This window comes from Adiantum capillus-veneris, chromosome 1, assembly GCF_014529385.1.
Source record: "Adiantum capillus-veneris isolate H3 chromosome 1, ASM1452938v2, whole genome shotgun sequence".
In the NCBI taxonomy this organism is placed as follows: domain Eukaryota; kingdom Viridiplantae; phylum Streptophyta; class Polypodiopsida; order Polypodiales; family Pteridaceae; genus Adiantum; species Adiantum capillus-veneris.
Genome location: NC_140931.1, coordinates 123,662,689 through 123,675,055, shown reverse-complemented (window position 1 = coordinate 123,675,055; position 12,367 = coordinate 123,662,689).

The following is a 12,367-nucleotide window of genomic DNA, read 5'->3' as shown; positions in this document are numbered from 1 at the left end:
CAACCTATGGGGGTTTCTGAAAATGTTTTAGATCAGCCTATTACTGATGCAGATGTACATGATGTACTTGATGAGGAAAGGGCTGAAAATGAGCAGGCTAGAGGTATGCCAAAATGGCTGGTGCACACTTTGCGTGACAGTAAATTGGATGCACCTTTGTCTAGTCGTACTCGTTCACGCTCTCTCCATGCATCTTATGCATCAGATTGTTATGCGTTGGCTGTGTCTAGTTTACATGATGTTGAGGAGCCTCTGTCTTTTGATGAAGCACAAAATTCAGAAAATTGGATGGCTGCCATGCAATCAGAATATGATGCACTTATAGAGAATGACACATGGACTTTATGTGATTTGCCTCCTAGCAAAAAGGCCATTGGTACGAAGTGGGTTTACAAGTTGAAACGCAAGCCGGATGGTGAGATCGATCGCCATAAGGCTCGACTTGTTGCAAAGGGTTATGCACAGCAAAAAGGCATAGATTATGAAGAGACTTTTGCTCCCACTTGTCGTATGACTACTGTGCGTTTTCTATGTGCATTGGCATCTCATTTTGGTTGGGATGTACATCAATCAGACATTGTTACTGCTTTCTTGAATGGTGACATATTTGAGGAAGTTTATGTAACGCAGCCTCGCGGTTTTGTCATAAAAGGACAAGAGGACAAAGTGTGCAAATGTAAGAAGGCTTTGTATGGGTTGAAGCAATCTCCTCGTGCTTGGTATGAGAAAGCTGACACTCATTTAGTTAAACGAGGCTTTCGTAACAGTCCAACAGAAAGCACATTGTATGTAAAGCGTGAGGATGATGTATTTCTCATTGTGGTTCTTCATGTTGATGATTTGCTGATCACTGGACCAAATCAGAGACATATTGCTGAATTTAAGGCTGATTTGAATGCTAATTTCAAGATGAAAGATTTGGGGCTGTTGCATCATTACTTGGGTATACAGTTTAAGCAGTGTGATGGTGGTATTGCCTTGTGTCAGAAAAGTTACATAGAGACATTGCTATGTAAGTTTGGACTTGAGGATTGCAAACCTATTGCCACTCCCATGGAAACATGTTTGAAGTTAAGTCTACATGATGCTGGTGATCCTGCTGATGTCACTCTTTACCAAACTGCTGTTGGCTGCCTCATTTATGTATGCAACACGAGGCCGGATATTCAGTTTGCAGTCTCACAGGTCAGCAGAATTATGCATAGCCCATGGTCTAAGCATTGGCAGGCTGTTAAGAGGATTTTTCGCTACCTTAGTGGCACTTTACATCTTGGCTTGTTTTATCCCAAGGGGGGATCATTGCCGCCAGACTTACATGATTTTTCGGACTCAGATTGGGCTGGTTGTTTTGACACGCGAGTGTCCACAAGTGGTTTTTGTTTCATGCTTGGCAGTTCATGTATATCATGGTTGAGCAAGAAGTAACCTACTGTGGCCACTTCGAGTTGTGAGGCTGAGTACAGGGCAGTCTTCACAGCTACGGTTGAGTGTGTATGGCTCAGACGCCTTATGGCTGATTTGGGTGTTGGACAGGACACTGCCAACACTATCTACACTGACAGTCAGAGCGCATTGGCAGTTACGAGGAACCCAGTTTTTCATGCTCGCACAAAGCACATTGAGGTGCATTACCACTATGTCAAGGAGAGGCTCTCAACAGGAGAGATCAGCTTGGCTTATGTGCCAACACAGGACAACCTTGCAGATCTTTTCACAAAGGCATTGTCTCGTGAGAAGCTTGAAGCTTTCCGCAAAGCTTTGGGCTTACTCTCCTTTGTGGACTGATCCTGTCCTCAGGGCATGGCACTTCCCTTTACTCATGTGCCAACTCTTGTTCACCGCATCACTCCAGGGGGGATTGGTTACCATATACATGTGGTAGTGATGTGTGTGAACACACTAGGACCGCCGGGGCATTTTTTCCCTCTTTAGGAGGTTTTTTCCCCCGTGCATTGTATATACGCCCATCACTCTAGGGTTATCTATCTTTCCATTGCATAATAAGTAACACACTATCTATCGTGTGCCTTGAGCTTCCTTCATCTTCTCCAAGCTGTGTGTGTTTCTCTGCAACCCTAATTCCAACAGATACACCGTGTGCGAGCCACAAATGGCTCCAAGCACACAACAAGCCTAAACTAGTAAGCTCAAAGATGGCGTTGGTGTGTCACTCACCGCTCTACGCTTGCTTCGTGGAGGATTCCTCGCCACGAAGAAGAGGAGACGCCGATACGCCGCGCTCAACTGCCTCGCCGCCATCGTGCTGCCGCAATGCTCGATCACTCTCTCTCTCTCTCTCTCACACACACACACACACACACACACACACACACACACACACACACATACACACACACACACAAGGAGATGAAGAAGAAGAAGATGGAGCAAGAGCACTCTTCAATTGCACAAATGAGAGAATGAGTGAATTTTAGGTTTAGTTGACTTTTATATGATCTCACCCCATTCACACTTGGGCGCTCATGCTTAGCCAACTAATCCCTTGAATGTTTTAGTTAGAGTGCGCCTCTCATCGACGATCACTCTTACCCTTTTCCTATTGGACCGACAAGCGCGGTACCTGACTCTACCAAGTAAATAATACATCCGTCGTAGGTGATATGGTGTCTATGAGCCGTGAGGGTTAACATCACTCGTGAGGTGTTTAGGGCCTTGGGATTGAGTTCAACGAGGTGTTTTAAGTGAAAATTATAATTGCAACCATTGCCTAACCTTAGAGTTTTCATCTCTTCAATTTGTGTAGTTAAAAGTGAAATTAGCTAGTTGTATTGATCACAAGCTCTCATCAATATACAGTCCTCTTGGAAGGAGGGTTGACTTTTAAAAATCCAACCCTAACTAGTGTTGAATGCATTCTCTCTCTCTCTCTCTCTGAGTTTCGATACATGTATGTGATGTGTGATTGAATCTAAGTCATGATTACATCATGCTCGAATATGCTCCATGTTACACAATCGATTGATTTATCTAGTTGATCTGTGATTTTCGATGCACTTCAATTCCAATTCTCTTACAGGAGTTGGACATGAAGATGGCTTTCTATAGAGAGCGTCTTCTCCAACTCATAGGGGGATGAATTTGTGATTTGACCCAGCTATTTGGATACACATATATCTCGTGTGTTATGGTGTACCATTGATCAGATACACGAATATCTTCACACAAGCTTGAGATTGAGACTAGTAGATTTAGAGGGATACCAACAACTAACAGGATATGCTACCTATGCTATACAAAGCCGAAGACAGCGATGCATTATATATGTTAGTGCACAGTGTATTACAAAATATGGGGTCTCTTCCATTGTCTATTCAAAGAAGGCTTTGGACCCTTCTCTAGAGTCATGAGCTATCAAGACCAAAGATGATTGGACTGTATCTACTTGAGTTACACATACACAAAGATGGTTTATTGAGGAGATATAGAGAGAGACAATCTCAAAGACAACTTATTGATTTCCGAACACTGGAAAATAGAGTAGTCACCATTGCAAAGGTCAGCTCACTCACACTCACGGTACTCTCATTGACCGAGCACTGGAGCTAAGGAGATCGAGATGTCCACGATTGAGGAGAGGAGCTTCACAGCATCGACAAAGCCTACAACAGAGGATTTGAGTCATACTATCTCGACATCCAAAGTACATATGAGAATGGATTCATCACCCATTATATCACCATCTATTGGGCACCCATTATACCCCACATAGTTCTACTAGTAGCACTTCTAGATTCATCTTAGTCTCTCTTTTTTGTATCCAAACATGGTATATGATTCACCAATTTTGGCCTTTTGAAGACGTCAATATATTATTTCATTTCTTTTCATTTCTCTTTGTGTAGTAGATTCCAAGGAGTATCAAGCCATGGCCTTGTGTCAACCATGTCAACTCAAACTTGCACTCTTAGTTAGTAATAGTTAATCTAATGTCGGTGTCAATTGAAAATTGACACCACCATTAAATATAACCAAATGACATGCAAAACATAGTATATATGTATTCAAGTGACAATTGAGTATCGCTATGGCTATTGTATTCGTTTACATAAGATTAGTGGGTTAGTTTTCCCTAATCATTTACCAACCAAGCAACAAAGCAAGCCTCGTGATTCTATCACTTGTTATGTTTCAAATTGGATTTTCTAGTTTGCCAAAATATAGACCTACTTTTACAATATATTTTTTCAAAATTTAAGAGTAGTCTTAGTTTCATTTGGCCTCTCCAATAGTCTTAAATGAGGATACTGGACTACTATTTACTTACTTAGGTTGCTACATACTTAAGAAACGATGAACATAGGCCTATTTACATATGCCCAAAGAGACCAAATCCGTCTAATTTGAAACGAAATTCCAAAGCGGAAACATCATCGAATTCTGAACAACTAGATTCTGCTAAGGATAAAGGAAAATCTGTGGTCAATACGATTCGTGTCTCTGAGGATACGAGTATTCTTATGAAGCATGCTCAGTGCAATTCTTCAGTTTTGGAGCCTCTCTCAAAGCAAGTTTTGAGCCTTCTTGGACTACTGAATGGTCGCTCCATCAATATTTTAGTCGACAGCGGATGCTCGAATAATTTCGTCAGCACTCAGATAGTTCAACAACTTGGCTTACCAACTCAAAAGACATCTCACTTATATGATGTGGAATTAGCAGATGGATCAATTTTGACTTGTGATCAGACAGTTCGACAGTTGCAAGTCGACAGTTGCAGTTCGAGATTCAAACTTATGCAGATCAACTGGATTTTGAAGTCATGCCTTTATCTTATTACGACATGATTCTTGGTCAGCATTGGTTATTCCAATATGATCCAGCAATTAGCTTTCGAGGACATACTATCAATTTGTTCAAAGATGGATGTGAATTGACTTTACACGGGCTTTCTCATGCAGAAAGAGTGATTCAAGCCTCACGTGTACTAGTCAATTGCAAAGAGCATGATACAGTGGATTATGAAGAGAATATGATTTTCGATGCAGATGCAGATATTATTATTGATGAATTTTTTAATTCATTAACTTATCATGAATCAATTGATGAAGACAAAGATAAAGATATAGTTGCAGATTCCGAGTCTGAAGACGACTATGCTTTCTTTGATTCTTTACTGGATGATGATATGCCAATTACAAGTCATGAAGTTACAGTTCCTGAAGATGATTCTGAAGAATTTTGGGATTCATTATTGGAAGATGATTACAGTCTCAAGACAAAATCCTCTCCAGAGATTACTAAAGTTGATTTCCTCTTCCCCAAATATTTCGCAGTTACTGGAAAATTTTGAACCAGAAATCTTACATCACACGAAGGATTTTGAAGATAAACCTCTTGTTGCAGTCAACCTGATTATGCGAGATGCCTCTAAAAAGTCTTTGAATAATGCAATGACATGGGATTTAGCGGTCAAAGCAAAAAGGTTTCGCAAGAAACAAAGGTTCAAGACAAAGGTTTCTGATAACTCAAAGACTGAAGATTTTTGAAGATTCAATGCTTTTCCAGTGTTCTATCAACATCAAAAGTCATTTCTTTGACACGGGCTCTCATTTTAAATGGGAGGGAATGTCACGATTGTGACTATGTTAACAGCAATACATCTACTCCTAGTTGCAGATACGCGAAGTGCCATGCCAAGGAGGACCCCTCCGCTTGGATGGTCACACCCCTTCGCCCAAAGGACGTGTCTCTTCGCCAAAAGCCACACTCCTTCGACGACTGGTCACACCCCTTTGCTCTACGGGTGCGACTCTTTGCCCAATGGTTGCAGCTCTTCGCCGAAAGGATGTGTCTTTTCGCCTAAAGTCATGTCTCTTCACAAAGAGACATGCCTCTTCACTGATGACTATTCAATTCCTATAAAAGGAACCCTTGTATCACACATTTCAATCAATCAAACACAGTGTCTTCTAAGTCTTGTTCTAAGTTCAGTTTCAGTTTCTTAAGTCTTAATCATGAGTTTAAGTACTTAATTAAGGATTAGCACCTAGAATCCTCACAAAGCAAGCGCCTGCAATTACTTACCAAACTCCGAATCTGCATATTGATTCTTCATGCTGTCAAAAGACTCACCATGTATAGAAAATGTGGTTTTTGACTCAAGAGCCAAAATTTGTCCTTTGCGACTCAATGCATCTGCAACAGGGTTAGCTTTTCCAGGCACATACTCAATCAAACCTCCAAATTGCTCAAAAAATTATGACCACCGCGCTTGGCGATCACTCCAATGTGCACTAGGCATAGACTGGAGCCACTTGAGGGCTTGATGATCTGTGCGTACTCTAAACTCTCTACCATACAAGAAATGCTTCCAATGCTTAAGAGAGTGAATGAGAGACAAAAGTTCTTTATCATAAACTGAATAATTCTTTTCCGCACTATTGAGCTTCCGGCTAAGGAAAGCTACAAGACGACCATGCTGCTGGAGCACAGCGCCTATGGCGACATTGCTCGCATCCGTCCATACCTCAAAGGGATCATCCCAAGAAGCAAGGATAAGACACGGAGCTTCCATCACCGCAACCTTGAGAGCTGTGAAAGCCTCAATGGCTGCCCCGGGCAAGTCTACGCGCTGACGGCGAGTCTTTACCCCTTTCAAAACATCAATCATAGGTGCAGCAATGCGTGCAAAATTCTCTATGTGCAAACTATATGCTTCACATAAACCAAGAAAAGAACGCACATCATATGCAGTTTTGGGCAAATCCCAATTACAAACCTGTTCCACCTTCGCGGGGTCTAGCTTGACGCCTTCTGCAGAAATGATATAACCCAGATAAGTGACTTCAGTAAGAAAAAATTCAGACTTCTTAGCTGCAATGTACAACTGACACTCATCCAAACGAGTTAATACCCTTTCAACATCCCTTTCATGTTGTTCCCACGATGCAGAAAAAATGAGAATATCATCTAAAAAGATGAACACACATACACCTACCATGTCGCCGAAACGACCTACCATGAGACGATTGAACGTACCCACGGCTCCTGTCAATCCAAAATGCATAACAATATACTCCCATTGCCCTCGCTCGGTGCGAAAGGTAGTCTTGAAAATGTCGCCTTTGAATACCCGTACCCGATGGTATCCACTTTTGAGATCGACCTTGCTGAAAACCTTTGCCCCATTGAGCCTATCCAAGATATACTCAATGTGAGGCATCGGAAACTTGTTCTTGACGGTCATCTTGTTTAATGCCCTGTAATGAACACACAAATGAGACGAACCATCCTTCTTGCACTCCTTCGTGATAAGAGAGTCCATACCAGGAGCGAAGCCAGAAACCTCAAGAGGAGATTTCTGACTAACCTCTAGGCGGGCTCTCTCAACAAGAGAGGGACTAATCACATCATGCATACTGCCTGGATCAAACAATACAACAAAATGCTGTCCTTTTACATGACCATAACACTTCATGAGAGATTCATCAATGTGTGTGTCGGAGTCATGAGAAGATGCAGGTTGTGTTGTGACAGAGTTTGTGGTAGTTGCAGGTGCCTTTAATTCTTTAGGTGGGACTGTCTTAGGACAGTTTTTCTTAATGTGACCCTTAATGTGACATTGAAAACATCTACCTTCTTTAGCATAAATCACTTGTTCTTCCGACGTGATGTATCCTCCTTTAATTCCTTGAGAAGCTTTTTCATCAAGGGTTAGCTTAGGTTTTGCAGTTGCTTTAGATTTACCCTTAGATTCATTGTTAGAGTTCTTTTCCGAGGAATTAGAGGAAGAAGGGCTAGAAGAATTACCATTTTTACCATTTTGTGTGTTCTGAGAATTCTGAGATGTCCCTTGAGAAGACTTGTTCTCCTTAGGCTTTCCCTTGTTGTGCTTCATCTCTTGGACGAGAGCGATTGCTACCGCCTTGTTGAGATCCGCGGGGTCAAAGACTTCAACATCAAACTTGATGTATTCGTCTAACTTAAAGAGAAAAGTCTCTTTGCGCTCATCATCCATGCCGCTTCGGGTTACGACCATGCACTATGATCTTGGGGTCTTAAGCTCGCGAGGAACGTGGTTCTTGAGCGTCTTGAGGTTCTTGAGGGGTTCTTTCGCTTGCAAATCGCGTTGGAGAAGGATCTTCTCTTCACCCGAGTTCTACTCCTTTCTGCGGGCGTACCCCTTGGCGGCCTTGCGCTCACACCAAGGTTGCTTTTTCCCACCTCACGTCGATTGGCCACCCTAAACCGCGAGGAACTTGGCGGTGGGGGGGCGCGGGGGGGGGGGAGACGGAGGCGCTTACCATTGGCGATGGTGAGCCGTCCTCCATTGGCGAACTGATCAGAAGGGGCTCTGCGCAAGCGGAGGGAGACTCTTCCATGAAATTTAAATTGAAAATAGGTCCATGTCTTAAACTAAAGAGATTAGTAAGTTGACCCGCATTAAACGGCGCATCATAATCTATTTGGCAATTTGGAATATACCATTTCCTAAGAGCCGAGTCCCGCTGCAGATCAGCAATATTTGTAGTATCAACTAGATTTCGTTGTTCAGCTGTCCCGCTCGAAGTACAGGTTTCAGTGGGATAAAGGAAATACAATAGCATGACTATGTATTGAAATAAGGGGCATGGCCCATGGGTGCTCTCTTTGTGAAAGGGAGTGATTAGAAGATGAGAACACAAGGCAAAGAGCTTACATATGCGTATTTGGGTGAGGATCTCGAACATATCTATAAAGAGCATCATTTATAATAAAGAAGAGGATTATTTATTAATGACATAGGGAACAACGCCAAGAAAAATTCAAGATCTAGCATCATATGGAATAGTACTGAGAGTCCACTCTAAACTGCGAGATATAACGTCATAGGAAACTACCCCAAGAGTCCTCTTTGTTGCATTTCAAAGCAATGGTCACACTTTTTAAAAGCCAATGTCTCAAACGCAAATATTTTGTTTTGTTTCTCGATGATACATCCTCTGTATTAAAAGAAATCCCATTACTCAATGGGATTCCAACAGATATTCCTCCCTCCCCCCCCCAATTCCACGCCAACATCCAGTCGTAGAGAGAGAGAGAGAGAGAGAGAGAGAGAGAGAGAGAGAGAGAGAGAGAGAGAGAGAGAGAGAGAGAGAGAGAGAGAGAGAGAGTTGTGTGCCCCCCCTCGATGCACCTATGTCGCCCTCCCTTGTCCTGCTCCTCTTCTCTCCGCCAACAAACTGGCATGTGCACAACATACTGACACACATGTTCTTTCTTACCTGGCAGCTTCTAAAAGGAAGTAAGGACCTGGAATCTTTTTGGATTCCCTTGCCAATTGCCCCTCCCCCCCCCAAACCGCCTCTCCTCCAATGTCCCCCTCCAGCCCCATCCTTGCTTGCACCTAGCTCTAACCCCTTTTTCCTCGAGTGCTAACACCACTAGGATATGGAGCAAGTTTTTAGTTGAGAGAGAGAGTTTATGGTCTGGCTACAACAACACCAAGAGCAGCTGAATAGAGCAGTGCCACACTCTAGTGTTACACAACAGCGACTTCACTAAGAGATACAGAGAGCTCAGCGCCACAATCGTACCAAGCCTCAACGAGCCATGGAGTGTCTCGACTCACACAATTGGAATAACCCATGCGCACAGAGAAAGGGCCTCTCTGCTTAGAATACTCTAGACACCGCTACCATGCCATGCGTTGATGGAGCTGCCAATGTGTGTGTATGTTAGAGAGAGAAAGAGAGAGACAGACAGATGGGAGACATATAGTCAGCTACATGGAGAGCATGTGTACAGACACTTGTGTGAGAGAGAGAGAAAGAGCTAGAGAGCGACACCTGGAGAGATGTAAACTAAGAGAGAGAATTAAAAGATAGATTTGTGCTTGGTTGAAATGAATGTGGAGAGCACTTAAACCTTGTGAACTTTTAGTAATGCTACTAATCACCCAGACTTGTTAATTGAGGAATGCAAGGTGTAGCTAATAATTTCTTTTTTCAACAAACCACTTTGAAGTTAAGCATAGTAGGTTTCTACGATCCAAGTTCTAGGGTTGCACGGGAGCTTCACTACTGCTCCTCTGGAGCCTCAAAGAATCAATGGGCAGGGAGGACTCGGTCATCCTATGTGGCAGGTTGGAGTTTCGGCATGGGATGATGGTGCGGTCGCGGTGCTTGGTGGGCTAACTCTCACAGTGAAGCTGGGTTCCCCTTGGGGCAAGGACCCGATAGCTTTAGCCGATACTCTGGGCTTCACCCGATGCCCTCCCCCTCTCTTTTTGGCTGTAGTGGAGGCCACCCCTCCATGGCCCTATGGGCTGAAAATGCAGCGTGGAAACTCATGTTGTTCGCCCCTCGGAGCACTGGCAGGGTGTCTCTTCCTAGTGGCATGCCAAGCCAATTTTGCTTTGTTGGCTGAGGGTGCATGACTCACCCACAATAGCTTGGTGGTTTTTGTTTTGGTGTTTTCTCATAGGCAATTCGGGGTCGTTTGTTGTGGTCCTTTTTTGGCTCGTGGTGTTAGCGGGTCGTTGCGAGACGGACGACTATAGCATAGCTACCTGGCACTAACATAATGTCAATACTCATGGAAGCAACTTGGATGGGGCACACTGACTCTTTGAGGGTGTCAACCTCAATAAGTGAACTTGCAAAACGACATCATCTAATGCACTAGCAAACCTATCACTCTCAAACTTGCCAATTGTCTATGTCCTATATCACCGCACTAAGTTTCATGCCATTTTGGCACTCAAACGAAGTCGAAATGCTGCGAAACTTTAGGAGGAGTTCTAAGACACCTAAGGGCACAATCCTACCAAGTTTGGTCGCATTCCGATGAGGTAACAGAATCACAATTTATCATGATCAAGGTCATGAAACCTCCAACAGAACATACGAAAAGGATTGCCCTATGGCCTAGGAACACTCTCCTATGGTCGAAACGTCAAAAAACAACTATTAATGCACTCAAAACAGTCGATTTAGCTCGGTAACAAATTGTCGCAAACAACACCAGAATTGACACTGATTACACTTGAATGAGAGAGCAATAGCCAAGGAAATCAAAATGTGATTAACAGAGCTCAAGATATGATGATTACAAGGTGCGTGAGAGTAGTCGTTCTCAGTCGTACACTCAAACTCAAAAATCTTCAAAGATGATAATGTCCCTTTCCCACTTACAAAAATAAACTTTATACCAAGGGCTTCTTCGCCAATGGCCGGCTTTACAAGGCTTTAACCAAATGATAGACTTTACAACTCAGATTTGCATAGACAGACTCATCAAATATATGATTAAAATCAGAGGGCTTTCTCATAATTAGAAGGCTTCTTTGAAAAATAATGATGGATATTCAAAATTTTAGAGCTCATGAAGAAGGGGTCGATTAGGAGGGCACCCATCTGGTTCGATTTCCAAAATTCCCCCCTTCCTAGTCTTTGCATACCCTTGTGCAAACTCTGTCCTGGTCTGCATCTTTGTCGTCAATTGTCATGTTGCCCTTGTTCCTAGCTTTGGTAGCTGCTTTTTTTCATTGTGATTGTAGGAATTGATAGTAATGCAGTGTGCGCTCTCTAATGTTTGGGTGTGGACCCTGAACTTTTTAGCCCTTGCTTCAATTTCCACTTTTGTTGCTAAATCCTTAAAGGGATTATTCAATAGAGTGCTTTGATAGGCCACATGGCGGGCAGACAAATTTTTGGTCATGGGTTGAAAATTGTATAGTCAATCTCAAAGAACCCCGTCATGAACGCCTTCTCAAATGTCTACATGTATTGAGAGGGTAGGAACATGACCCAAGTGTACATCCCCTTGATCACATCATGGCTTGGAATTTATGTTTTCTAGGTTCTAGCACAAGCCTCTAGTGCCTTCCAGGAACACTTGCCACGGGTGTTCCCAGGATTTCATCCTACACCTTTGCAATCCATTACTTTATCTCATCCCAAGCATCTCTTGTTGTGTCTTCAGGGGCTTCAAAATTGTGTAAACTGCCTGAGTAGAAGTGCTTGGAAGTTCTACTGGAGGTGGGTCTACCCACGTGTGCTCTATTTTTTATGTAATTGGTGTAATAGTAGGCACTACTATTTGAGCTTGAATGGCACTGATTGCCATGACTTTCTTTTGTAGCTCTAAGGCATGTGGTACTCTCTGGGTATCTAATTATTCCTGTGGTGCGGTCAGTTGCTCCTGAAGCTGCTTGATTTCTTCATATCCTTTTGCCGTTCTCTTTCAAGTGCCTCTTCCAACCGTTGTTGATTCTCTTGTAGTTGGTTGTTTACTTCATTGTAATTTTGAGCTTCTTGATAATAGTAAGCGAAATCTTTCCTTTCTTTTTCTAGCTCAGCCTGTGAATGTGCTTGTCTGCTTAGGAGCTCCTGAATCTCCATTTATAGTAGCTTGATCATTTATT